General features: G+C 37.3%; 1 pseudogene; it reads left to right on the top strand.

Moving 5' to 3' along the window:
• LOC107551090 (immunoglobulin-like domain-containing receptor 1) overlaps positions 1-10,701 on the top strand; it is a 42,420-nt pseudogene extending 31,719 nt beyond the window's left edge.
• The last annotated feature ends 1,386 nt before the right edge of the window (positions 10,702-12,087 follow it).

Below are 12,087 nucleotides of genomic sequence, written 5' to 3'. Positions count from 1 at the left end.
GGGACAGTTTTCTTAAGCCCGCTCCCGCTGAATTTCTGACCATTTCCGCCCGCTCCCGCAAACATTCTTATATTGTGTATTAGATGGATTCAAGTTTTCCGTTGCTATGACGGATTTCCGTCAACTGTAAAAAATGAGGGGAAAAGAAACATGTAACGCATTGTTGTTGTTCTGCCTGCACACCAAAACTCATCCCCGCCACGGCTGCAGCTTCTCACTGACAATATAACGCTGCTCGCATCATTCACAGTCGGGTTATTAGCAGAGAACACAGAGCAGGACTTGAATTTTGGTGCGGGATTGCGGCTATTAATAATAATTCTACTAATTTCCGCAGTGACCGCGTATTTAACGTGATGACAAATGACGGAACGTATCATTTGCACGTGCTTTTGAGTCTTGAGAACTCACTGGCGCACTCTCATTTTCTGTGCGCCCACAGATCGCGATAAGGAGACAGCTTTTAATAATTATTAAAGGAGTTTGCAAATGTGATATTGATTTAATACAACAGTTCCTTAAACAAGTACTGCCTGATTTTGCTCTATTTCATCAACGAAATAGTTCCAAATAAAGTAACAGCTGAGCTGCTGCACATCTCTAAAAGCATGAATGAAAGTGCGTTTTTGAACGAATCTAGTGAGTCAGTGATTCATGATTACCCATTCATAAAGACTTGTTTCATTCCTGAATGAATCAGCCATTCAAACGAATCAATTGAATGAATGATTCCGTGATATAAATCAGTGACTTGCCGCCACCTGCTGGCGGTTTCAGTTTCATTTTTAGGTAGCCTATAATTTCAGTTATTTAAATAATTTAATATTTCAGTTGCATTGTTGTTGTTCTGCCTGCACACCAAAACTCATCCCCGCCACGGCTGCAGCTTCTCACTGACAATATAACGCTGCTCGCATCATTCACAGTCGGGTTATTAGCAGAGAACACAGAGCAGGACTTGAATTTTGGTGCGGGATTGCGGCTATTAATAATAATTCTACTAATTTCCGCAGGTTCCGCGTATTTAACGTGATGACAAATGACGGAACGTATCATTTGCACGTGCTTTTGAGTCTTGAGAACTCACTGGCGCACTCTCATTTTCTGTGCGCCCACAGATCGCGATAAGGAGACAGCTTTTAATAATTATTAAAGGAGTTTGCAAATGTGATATTGATTTAATACAACAGTTCCTTAAACAAGTACTGCCTGATTTTGCTCTATTTCATCAACGAAATAGTTCCAAATAAAGTAACAGCTGAGCTGCTGCACATCTCTAAAAGCATGAATGAAAGTGCGTTTTTGAACGAATCTAGTGAGTCAGTGATTCATGATTACCCATTCATAAAGACTTGTTTCATTCCTGAATGAATCAGCCATTCAAACGAATCAATTGAATGAATGATTCCGTGATATAAATCAGTGACTTGCCGCCACCTGCTGGCGGTTTCAGTTTCATTTTTAGGTAGCCTATAATTTCAGTTATTTAAATAATTTAATATTTCAGTTTTCAAAATGTTATATTTAAAACATTAATCTCAACATGAATTTATGAATTTAATTGCACTCATGCCACCTCTGAGCCTCATTAAACGTCTGAAAATTTACCTACAAGCCACTTTTGTGTTCTTCTGTTCACCCTCTTTAGTACAAATTAATTTTTTATTAATGCTAATTTCATATGATTGGTAACGTATTTGTCTTATTCTACTTATTATATTTTTAAAAAATTGTTTTTTTTAAAAAAAGCTTATAAACATACATTTTTGAATTTGACACATGAAAACTATACCATTGCAAAGGTTAAAAAAAAACAACCCTGTAAATCCCTTCAAGGAGTCAAATATCACCTCATATTAGGAAGGCAAATTTTTTATCAGAATTTTTGATTATTGATCAGATGGTGCTCCTAAATTTTTTTTAATTAGGAGGACAAGCACTCCTAAAAAGAAAAGTAAGCATATAGCCATGTGTATCAGTATATTAGATCCTGCATGAGGTCTTAAAGGGGTATTTTGTGTATTTGGTGTAACAGAATATGTTGACATGCTTTAATGTTCAAAAAACAAATTTTTCAAATACTGTACATTATTGTAGGTACTCTATGCCCCGCCTCTCTCAAACCCTTCGTTTTCTACAAAGTCCCTCCTTCTGACAAGCCCAGTCTGCTCTGATTGGCCAGCTGACCCAGTGCATTGTGATCGGCCGAACACCACAAGCACTCATCGGAAATGTAACGCCCCTTACCATAATCGCGAGCTTCATCTTTCAAAATAAATGTAAAGACAGTAAATAATGTCATTAGTTTTACCATCAGTTCAAGCCCGAAAGGGGAACAGAGTCGTGTGACAGACACAGTGATGAAGCTGGTATGTGTTTGCAGTACACAAGCCACGGTTAAGACAGCTGACTCCACTGTGATGTGACCCTGTGTCTCTCTCTCTCTCACACACACACGCGCGCGCACAGTTGCGCACACACACACACACACACACACACACACGATGCACAAAACTCCGCATTTGAACAGTCAATAGCAAATACTTAAACTAATAACAAAACAGTAGCTGATTCAGAAGCGCCAGATTGTCATAGCAAAGTCAGAATGACCTCCTCTCCTAGGTTCACGAAACGGTCGTCCATAAAATGCATTGCTGTTCTGTTGTAAGTAATTCTTAAAGATTCCTAAATGCATCTACTTTCGGAAGGTCAAATAAAGTGCTTTTGCTTTCACCTAGAAACACACAGCGTCTTCCTGACATGGCTGCTTCAACACTAACTGCGGTTACTGAAACCACGCCTTCTTACTTTGCGTGCACATTTGGGCGGCATTACGCAAATATTTCCACATAGTGACGTAGATATGTGGGGGCATGTTAGAACGAGCCATTTTAGGGGGGCGTGGCAGAGTCTTAACTTTGATAAAGAATATCTCTTTGGTTTTGAGACTTTAGTCTTTGCAACTTCAAGGATCTTATCTATGCACAATCAGCTTGTAACACTCCAAAGAGAAAGGAAAACTTGAAATCGCATCATATGACCCCTTTAAAGAGACAGCAGCATAAATAAACCTGCTGCTGTCTTTCATTATACAATGAAGACTATCCAGTGTTATTTTACAGTTGAATAGATTATAGTTAGACCTAACTGAAAACATTTATTGTTATTGTTTGTGCTATTGATTGTCATATTGTTATTGTTATTTGTTCTTATTTCATTATTTACTATTTACTTGTCTTTTTTAGTTAAAATAAATTCAATTCTGAGTGCACGTGATTCTTGGGTGGGGAGGGGGCGTGGTCCATGAGAAATAGTCCTGCCACCACAGCTGGAAAAAAATCCTAGGAAACACTGCATACATTTAATAAAATGCATTTACAAAGGTAAAAAGAAAATGCCCCTGAAATCACTTTGAGTCAAATGTTTCATTGACTCATTTGAGTCAGAATTTTTTATTATTGATTAGAAGGTGCTCCTAATTGTTTTTAATTAGGAGGACAAGCGCTCCTAATTACAAGAAGAAAAACACTGCTCTTATACTGGGTGTGTGACGGGTTTGGCTGTGGAACAGGGCTTGGCCGAGGAAAAAATTTCAGTCAAAAGATTTTTTTTGCTTTAACCCCGTAATTTTCGCACATCAGGGAGCCGCTATCAATATGCGGGTATGAAATCGCATTTGAATAAGCGCTCACTGTTCACTTTCACTTTGCGATCACGCTCACTCTGTGTAAAGGGAGCACATCTTACAGTGCGTGCATAATTATAAGGCACATTGATATTCTGATGATATTTTTTTCCAAGCACATTTTACCAATTCCAAACCACATCAATCTTAATAACTACTATTATTTTTGTATTTAATCATTTAGAAGTGATATATAATTGTCCATGAAGGCTGGAAATGAAAAACTCCTTATTAAGGTGTGCAGAATTATTAGGCAGGTTTTCTACGGATGAAATGAGCCAAAAAAGAGATTTAACTCAGACTGAAAAGTAAAAAATGATTAAATTCCAATGAGAAATATTAAAAAGTAATGCAATACAGAAATTTCAAAGTTAAGGCATAACCATTGGTCAGCAAAATGCTCACTGGGTCAGCGGGGTCAGAAAAAAACAAGTGGAGAAGAAAAGACGCATGTTAACTGCAAAAGAATTAAGAATTAATGTGAAGAATTAAGTGTGAAACCATCAGGAACCTTTTAGTCTCCAGTGCCACCATTTTCCAGAACTGCAACCTTGAGTCTCCAGAATTGCAAGGTGACAGGTTCTCAGAGACTTTGCTTGGGTAAAAAATCCTAAAAAATGACCTCTATTTAATAAGAATAACACGCTGAAGTGTTGTGACATGAAGACTATTTTTATAGGCTTTATGGACAGATAAGTTGAGAGTGACTCTTGAAGGATCAGCTCTTGTACCACTGTTTGAAGAATTGATCTTCCAGAATCTAGCAGTAAGTTTTAAGAGCTCATTTTTGCCAGTCTCTGCAAGACAGACTTTTCAGGATAGGAGATAGACTACAAATTAATTCCCAAAACTTACTGCAACATGGAGGTAAGGAGAAAATGTAGAACTTGAAAAATTTGAAAAAAACAGCTTAGTGAAAAGCGTTTACAGTTTAAAAGCAAATAGAAAGTCCTGTTTTTTTTATTTATTTTCTTTATATTGTTTTGCAGATTTGCACATGTACAAGGTTTAAAATGTTCATGGAATATTTTCAAAAAATATTGAATTTTTGAGCAGCTGCATTCCTCCTCTAGGTCAAAGATGAACAAATGGGATTTACAATAAAAAGTAATTTACAAAATTATTTTGATTTGAGTTTATTTATTAATGAGTAATGTCTCCTCATTACTATACTATAAAAAAGAACTACAAAAAATAAATGGTGCTTTAAAAAGTCCTTGAATCTGGTGTTCATGAAAGAGTGGGAACCCTGTATATACTCTCACACACTTATGTTCTCCTTTCACATACATATTTTTGCTTTCACACACTTACAATCTCCTTTCACATGCATACATTTATACTCTCACACACACGTACAGTAGAATGTATGTATGTCTGAAGAAAATATGTGTATGTAAGAGAAGAATGTATGTATGTGTGAGAGAGAGTATAGTGGAAACGGAAGGAGTAGCTATAGTGGAAACGGAAGGCAGGTCAGGCGCGATCAGGGTCACCAGCACAGGTCCTGATCAGTATGGCTGAGGTAGATGAGGCAGCTGCAGAAGTATTTCAGCAAGCTATGTGGGTTTAAAAATAAATAAATATCATCGTGAAAAGGTTACATGGCCTCGTACCTTGAGTAAGTTGTGATTGAAGACGCGTGCTCAGCCTCAGTTGTGTTGCCAGATACACTTATTATAAGCGTCTATGGAATTTTTTTTGCATTACTATACTATAAAAAAGAACTACAAAAAATAAATGGTGCTTTAAAAAGTCCTTGAATCTGGTGTTCATGAAAGAGTGGGAACCCTGTATATACTCTCACACACTTATGTTCTCCTTTCACATACATATTTTTGCTTTCACACACTTACAATCTCCTTTCACATGCATACATTTATACTCTCACACACACGCACATTCTCCAGGTTTATTTATTTTTAGATTATTTTGTTTGTTTTTCAATACCTGGCAACGCCGGCATTTAAACTGACAGTAGTCAAAAACGACCTGGTTAAAAACAGTTCATTCTGGCACTCTCACACACTTACATTCTCCTTTCACATGCATACTTTTCTACTCACACACACATACATTCTCCTTTCATATATATATATATAGATCATCATGATATATGATCTGTAAGACAGATGCACTGAAGACGGACACAAAGAGGAGAGAATAGTCGCGCAAGCAGAGAAAATACTGTACCAGAGAGAACAAATTCATTGTTTGCCATGCTCGAAATACTGAAAGAAAACCATAATTATGGAATTAGGGTGGGGGTTAACATGGATATATTTCTGAGGAGAACTGACTGTCTTCAGAAAAGTTTAGGTGGCATTTTCTTTTTCCTTTTACCTTCGTTAAATACATATTAAAGGAGTGTTAATAATTGCAGCGCTGCGTACAGCAATAACCCAGGGAACGCTGCTAGTGTTCTATAAGCGCCACCTGCTGTCAGAGATTGAATTTGCATTTTCATCACAATCAGAAAGAGCTTTATTGCCAAGTGTGTTTACACACACAAGGAATTTGTCTTGGTGTCAGGAGCTTCCAGTACAGAAATTAGCCTACAGTCATAGTGCAGACATACATATAATTAAGGTAATAAAACACTAACAATAATAAAGAGTAATAATAAAATATTCATTCAGCCCGTCTGATGTTTTTGTTTTGTGGAGTTGCTTCATGTTGCATATATTTGTGTTTGTTTGTTTGTTCAAGGTTAGTGTGGCCAATAACAGAGCAAAACAAACATTTAATAAATGTAAAAAAAATAAATAAAAGTAATAAAAAAATAAATAAATTGGCAACGAGTATGGGAATCGGCTCATTTGATTGTAAAAAAAAAATTCCACCATTGGAATCGGTCATGAAAAATCCTGATCAGTGCATCCTAAACTGGAATAGAGTTAGACCTACCTGATAATGATATTTTAAAATTAAAAGCTTAACATATGTAGTTGGAAAGAAAACAGGATGACTTTGAATAGCATCAATGTAAAATTGTGAGGAAGAGCTGAGCAAGTCTTGCACATGTATTTCCTGGTCTGAGAGTGACTTCCTGCTTAAACAGGAAGTAATGGATACCAAAAAAAGGTAGAGATGTATATATCTGAAAGGAGAATACACTGTATGTGTGTGAAAGCAGAAATACATGTACGTGAAAGGAGAATGTAAGTGTGTGAGAGTAGAAATGCATGTATGTGAATGGAGAATGTAAGTGTTTGACAGTAGAAATGCATGTACGTGAATGGAGAATGTAAGTGTGTGAGAGTAGAAATGCATGTATGTGAATGGAGAATGTAAGTGTGTGACAGTAGAAATGCATGTATGTGAAAGGAGAATGTACTGTACGTGTGTGAAAGCAGAAATGTATGTATGTGAATGGAGAATAGCCTCTTATATATATTGTATATATATATATATATATATATATATATATATATATAGTTTTATGTAGTTTTGTTGATGGTTTTTGAGGATGAGGGCATCAAATAATCTGTCCATATTACAGTTTTTTTAATTGCTTATACACTAAAAGTGGTACCTGAAGCCCAATCTGTGAAACCATTCACTCATATACCTAATCTTTAGATCAAGTCTGCAAAACTACATGCACATTACGTGCTTTGAACTCTGTTTGCTATTGTAAAACAAATAAAAACTCTAAACACAGTTCTCTACATTACATACATCATTTAAAACTAACAGCTCTTTTGTTTCATTTGGGAAACACTGCCATTTAAATGCCACACTTATTTACTGATGACCAATAGCCAGTGTGAAAACACTTATATAATTTGTTCATCAAAATCAAAACTCAGTGTTTTGAGAAAGAAAGTATTTTTCTGCCTGTTTACAGTGTGTGTGTGTGTGTGTGTGTGTGTGTGATGCGACAAAGAAGACCTAAGACATTTGAGCAACTAGAAGCCTGTATTAGACAAGAATGGGACAACATTCCTATTCTTAAACTTGAGCAACTTGTCTCCTCAGTCCCCAGACGTTTGCAGACTGTTATAAAAAGAAGAGGGGATGCCACACAGTGGTAAACATGGCCTTGTCCCAACTTTTTTGAGATGTGTTGATGCCATGAAATTTAAAATCAACTTATTTTTCCCTTAAAATGATACATTTTCTCAGTTTAAACATTTGATATGTCATCTATGCCGTATTCTGAATAAAATATTGAAATGTGAAACTTCCACATCATTGCATTCTGTTTTTATTCACAATTTGTACAGTGTCCCAACTTTTTTGGAATCGGGTTTGTATATACTATGTGTATACACTCACACATACACTGAATATGCATACAAGTCAAGTCAGAAAGTCTATTTTATTTCTAAAGTGCTTTATACAATATAGATTGTTTCACAGCAGCTTCACAATAGTAATTCTGCTGTAAAGCAGCTCTAACAAGCCACTAGTGTCACTATACAGCTCAATTCAGTTCAGTATTGATTCAGTTCAGTTGCATAACTGTAAAATTCATCAGTTGTACATACATACTGTATATACAGAGTATATGTGCATATGCATGTATGTGCGAGTGCTATGACCAACTCTTGTGCACTCCATTGCACTCTGAACAAGCAAAAGACACACAAGAGTAGTGTTTTACATTTTTCACATCTGTGTGTAGTTTGGCATGTATGTGGCTAATTATTTTATGTTTGTGTGTAGAGTTACTATGCAAAAATACCATTTTGCAATATATGTGGGACTTTTTTCATGTTGTGTGTGTGTTCTGTGGTTTTGTGTGTAGAGTTTTGAGAAATGGAGCCATAGTTTAAAAAACTGTGTAAGCATTTAAAAAAACTGTAATATCTGTCTAATTTGATGAGTTTCTACCAGTTGGCAGATGACTTTGTGATGAAGTTTGATTAGACACATGACCTTAGGCATCTGTTATGGCCCAAAGTGTTTTTGTATTTGTCCACCAGGTGGTGTTCGTGATTTGAGGTTTTCTCCAGAGCGAGCATTGTCAGGAACAGGTGTGAAGTGTTACCTGTTATTGTGCTTGTGTTAAAAGATGTTGTTTCAGGCCCTGTCTACAAGAACGCAGTTATTTTTAAACCAGCTTTTTCTATGCAGTTTGGCCGTTCGTCCACACGCAAACGCAGCACCAGGTCACTGAATCCGAACATTTTTGAAAACTCCTGCCAGGGTGAAGATTTTCAGAAACTCTAGTTGCAGTGTTGTCGTGTAGACAGCGAAACCAGAGTTTTTGGCTTTTGACTAGGGATGGGGAGTCGACTCCAAAAGAGTTGATTCCTCTACTCTGAACAGCCCTAGATTCGGAGCACTAGAATCGACTCTCGGTGTCGAAATCACCGATGTCTTCACTGATTCTTAAATCCCTATAGTGCATGCATGGCAGTTGAGTGCTGTATTATATCAGCAAAGAGTGAACGAAATTAAGGGAGGATCTGTTTGCAGTGCAGTTCGTAGCCTATGCTGTGCAGAAGCAGCACGTGCTCAGTGTGTACACAGACTGTTGCATGTCGCTCTGGACTACATTTCCCATCATCCATTGCACTGATTGCACACAGCTGTAACCAATCACACACACACTATATTACACCCACTCAGATCTTTCTCAAACTGCCTAGTATTATTTAGCGTATATCCCTCTCCTAGAGATAGCTACTTTACGGAACCAGTCCTCTGCCTTAGTTCCTACTTCTAGTCATAGTCTTGCCTTGCCTTGCCTGTTTTCCCGTGTTCTGATTCTAGACTGTGTATCTCATTTCTGTATGATCTCTACCTGCCCTTAAAGCTGCGGTCCCTAAATTTTTGGCGCTCTAGCGGTTAATAAATAGAACTGCGTGCATCTTGTGGAAGAACATTGTAGCCAGAACTACTTATCTCTGTTTATGTCTATGGCGAATCACGCAGGTACTGGGCTACTCCGCAGCGGTACCTACCCGTACCAGTCTAAAATAGTCAGAATATAAACACTTATTATAGGTGTACCGTAGTGATTCAGGACAAGCCAAAAACACGGTTTGGAAAATGGATTCATGGTGTACTCTATTATTATTATATACATTTTGTAAATTTTGAACACAAAAAAGTTACTGACTGCAGCTTTAAATAAAATGATATAAATATCAGTTGTCACTTTATATCTGCCAATAATATGTATTTCTAGGATGATATTTAAATGCTTAATTTTATGATCAAAACATATAATGCAATGCATAACTGAAAAATTAACAAATGTTCCTCAAAAGCCTGATGATCATATTTGATACTGATTCTCCTAAAAAATGTCTTGATAATGAAGTAAAGCTAAGTGTTAATTTTGAACTATTACTAATAATATCACATTTATTATGTTTATTTTACAAAAATCAGTTAAGTTTTGCAAAAAGTGAAGTTTGTACAATTATACTAAAAGATATCTTGCTTGCTAAAAAAGTATAAACTATCAATCAGACAACAGAAGGCATGTAGCAGATTGTGAGTGAAAGGTTTATCAGCAAAGTTTTGATCATGTTGATAATTTGGAGGCCTTGGAGGAGAAATTCATGTGATACAGTAGCGTTATAAGTTTAATGTTTTTGACAAAAAATGTAACTTAAGTGTGTGTGTTTTATAATTAAATATATACTCAAAAGCCCATTTAAGCACAAATGCCAGTTGGTTTGATATTTTGTATCTAATGCAGTGAAATTTAATTTTGACGTGCTTATAAGTCTCTCTGTTTTCCCACATCAGGCTCAGCATTAGGCAAAAGTACGATGACGCCCATCCCACTGCCTCCTCCACAGATGGCAGCCATGCCCGGTAACATGCCTCCTCCCAGCATTCATGGTAACGGCAGTGCTCATGGGACCAACCAAATGCTGGACTATCTGGAGAGTCAGATGCGCGGCATGGACGTCACCAGCCCGCTGTTACAGCCACAGCCTGCCATCCCGCTGCAGCACATGCCTCCTCCTCCCCAACACATTCCGCAGCATGTGTCCTTCTCTGCCGGCCCTCCCAGCATGCTCTCCGGCCTGGACAACGGTCCCACCTGACGCAGGGTACTGCCCGGCTCACGAGGAGGACACCCGCAAGCCTACTCCAGCAATGACCGCCACTATCATCGTCCGGCCATCCCACGCAGCTACAGTCAGGAAGATGTCCTGGACACCCGGAGCCAGTCCAGAGCACACCGTCCTCGCTCGCGTTCCAGGGATGATCTGCTGGCCGACGACTGCCGGGGCCCGTCCAGACGAGACGATTATTCTCCTTTGCCCCGCCTCAGTTCTTTGAGCTCAGCTAATGATGAGGACAGCAGACTCGGAGGCACTCGAGGAGGTTGGGGAGGCGGCTGGTCCAATCGTCCGCCCAGTTACACCGAGTACGAGCCCAGAAAGAAGCCGATGAAGCGGCCTGAACGGTTCTCTGTAAGAGTTGCTGTTTAGTTGTTTGTTTGAGCATTGAACGCTGCCCGGTGTCTGTCTGAATGCGCTCACCCATTCACTAACACAATTTTGCCTTTTTAATGTTGGTAATCTCATCTGATCACACCATTAAACTAAAATGTTGGACGTTTCTGGTGCCATGATTAGAGTAGGGTTGCAAAGGAGTGGAAAATTTCCAGTAAATTTCTGGAAACTTTCCAAAAATCCCTGGAATATTCCAAAAAAAAATCCTGGAAAGTTTCCGAAATTTACTGGAAATTTTTCACCTTTTTTGCAACCCTAGATTAGATATACACTACCGGTCAAAAGTTTGGGATCAGAATGATTTTTAAAGTTTTTTTTACAGGAGTTTCTTATGCTCATCAAGGCAGCATTTATTTGATCAAAAATACAGGAAAAAATTTAATATTGTGAAATATTATGACGTAAAATAACGTTTATCTATTTTAATATACATTAAAATCTAATTTATTCCTGTGATGCAAAGCTGAATTTTCAGCATCATTTCTCCAGTCTTCAGTGTCACATGATCCTTTAGAAATCATTCTAATATGCTGAATTATTATCAGTGCTGGAAACTGTTGTGCTGCTTAATATTTTTTTGGAACCTGTGATACTTTTTTTCAGGATTGTTTGATGAATAAAAAGTTAAAAAGAAGAGCATTTATTTAAAATATAAATATTTTCTAACAATATACACTACCGTTCAAAAGTTTGGGGTCAGTAAATTTTTTGTAAAACTTTTAATCAGCAAGGATGTGTTTAATTGTTAAGAAGTGATAGCAAAGATTTATATTGTTAGAAAATATTTCTATTTTGAATAAATACTGTTCTTTTTAACTTTTTATTCATCAAAGAATCCTGAAAAAAATATTGCAGATTCCAAAAAAATATTTGGCAGCACAACTGTTGCCAACATTGATAATTCTAATAATAAATCAGCATATTAGAATGATTTCTTAAGGATCATGTGACACTTTATACTGGAGTAATGGC

The sequence above is a fragment of the Sinocyclocheilus grahami genome, unplaced genomic scaffold, assembly GCF_001515645.1.
Source record: "Sinocyclocheilus grahami isolate Dianchi unplaced genomic scaffold, SAMN03320097.WGS_v1.1 scaffold414.1, whole genome shotgun sequence".
Lineage (NCBI taxonomy): Eukaryota > Metazoa > Chordata > Actinopteri > Cypriniformes > Cyprinidae > Sinocyclocheilus > Sinocyclocheilus grahami.
The sequence above is the reverse complement of the archived record's forward strand: the minus strand, read 5'-3'. Positions and strand labels throughout refer to the sequence as shown.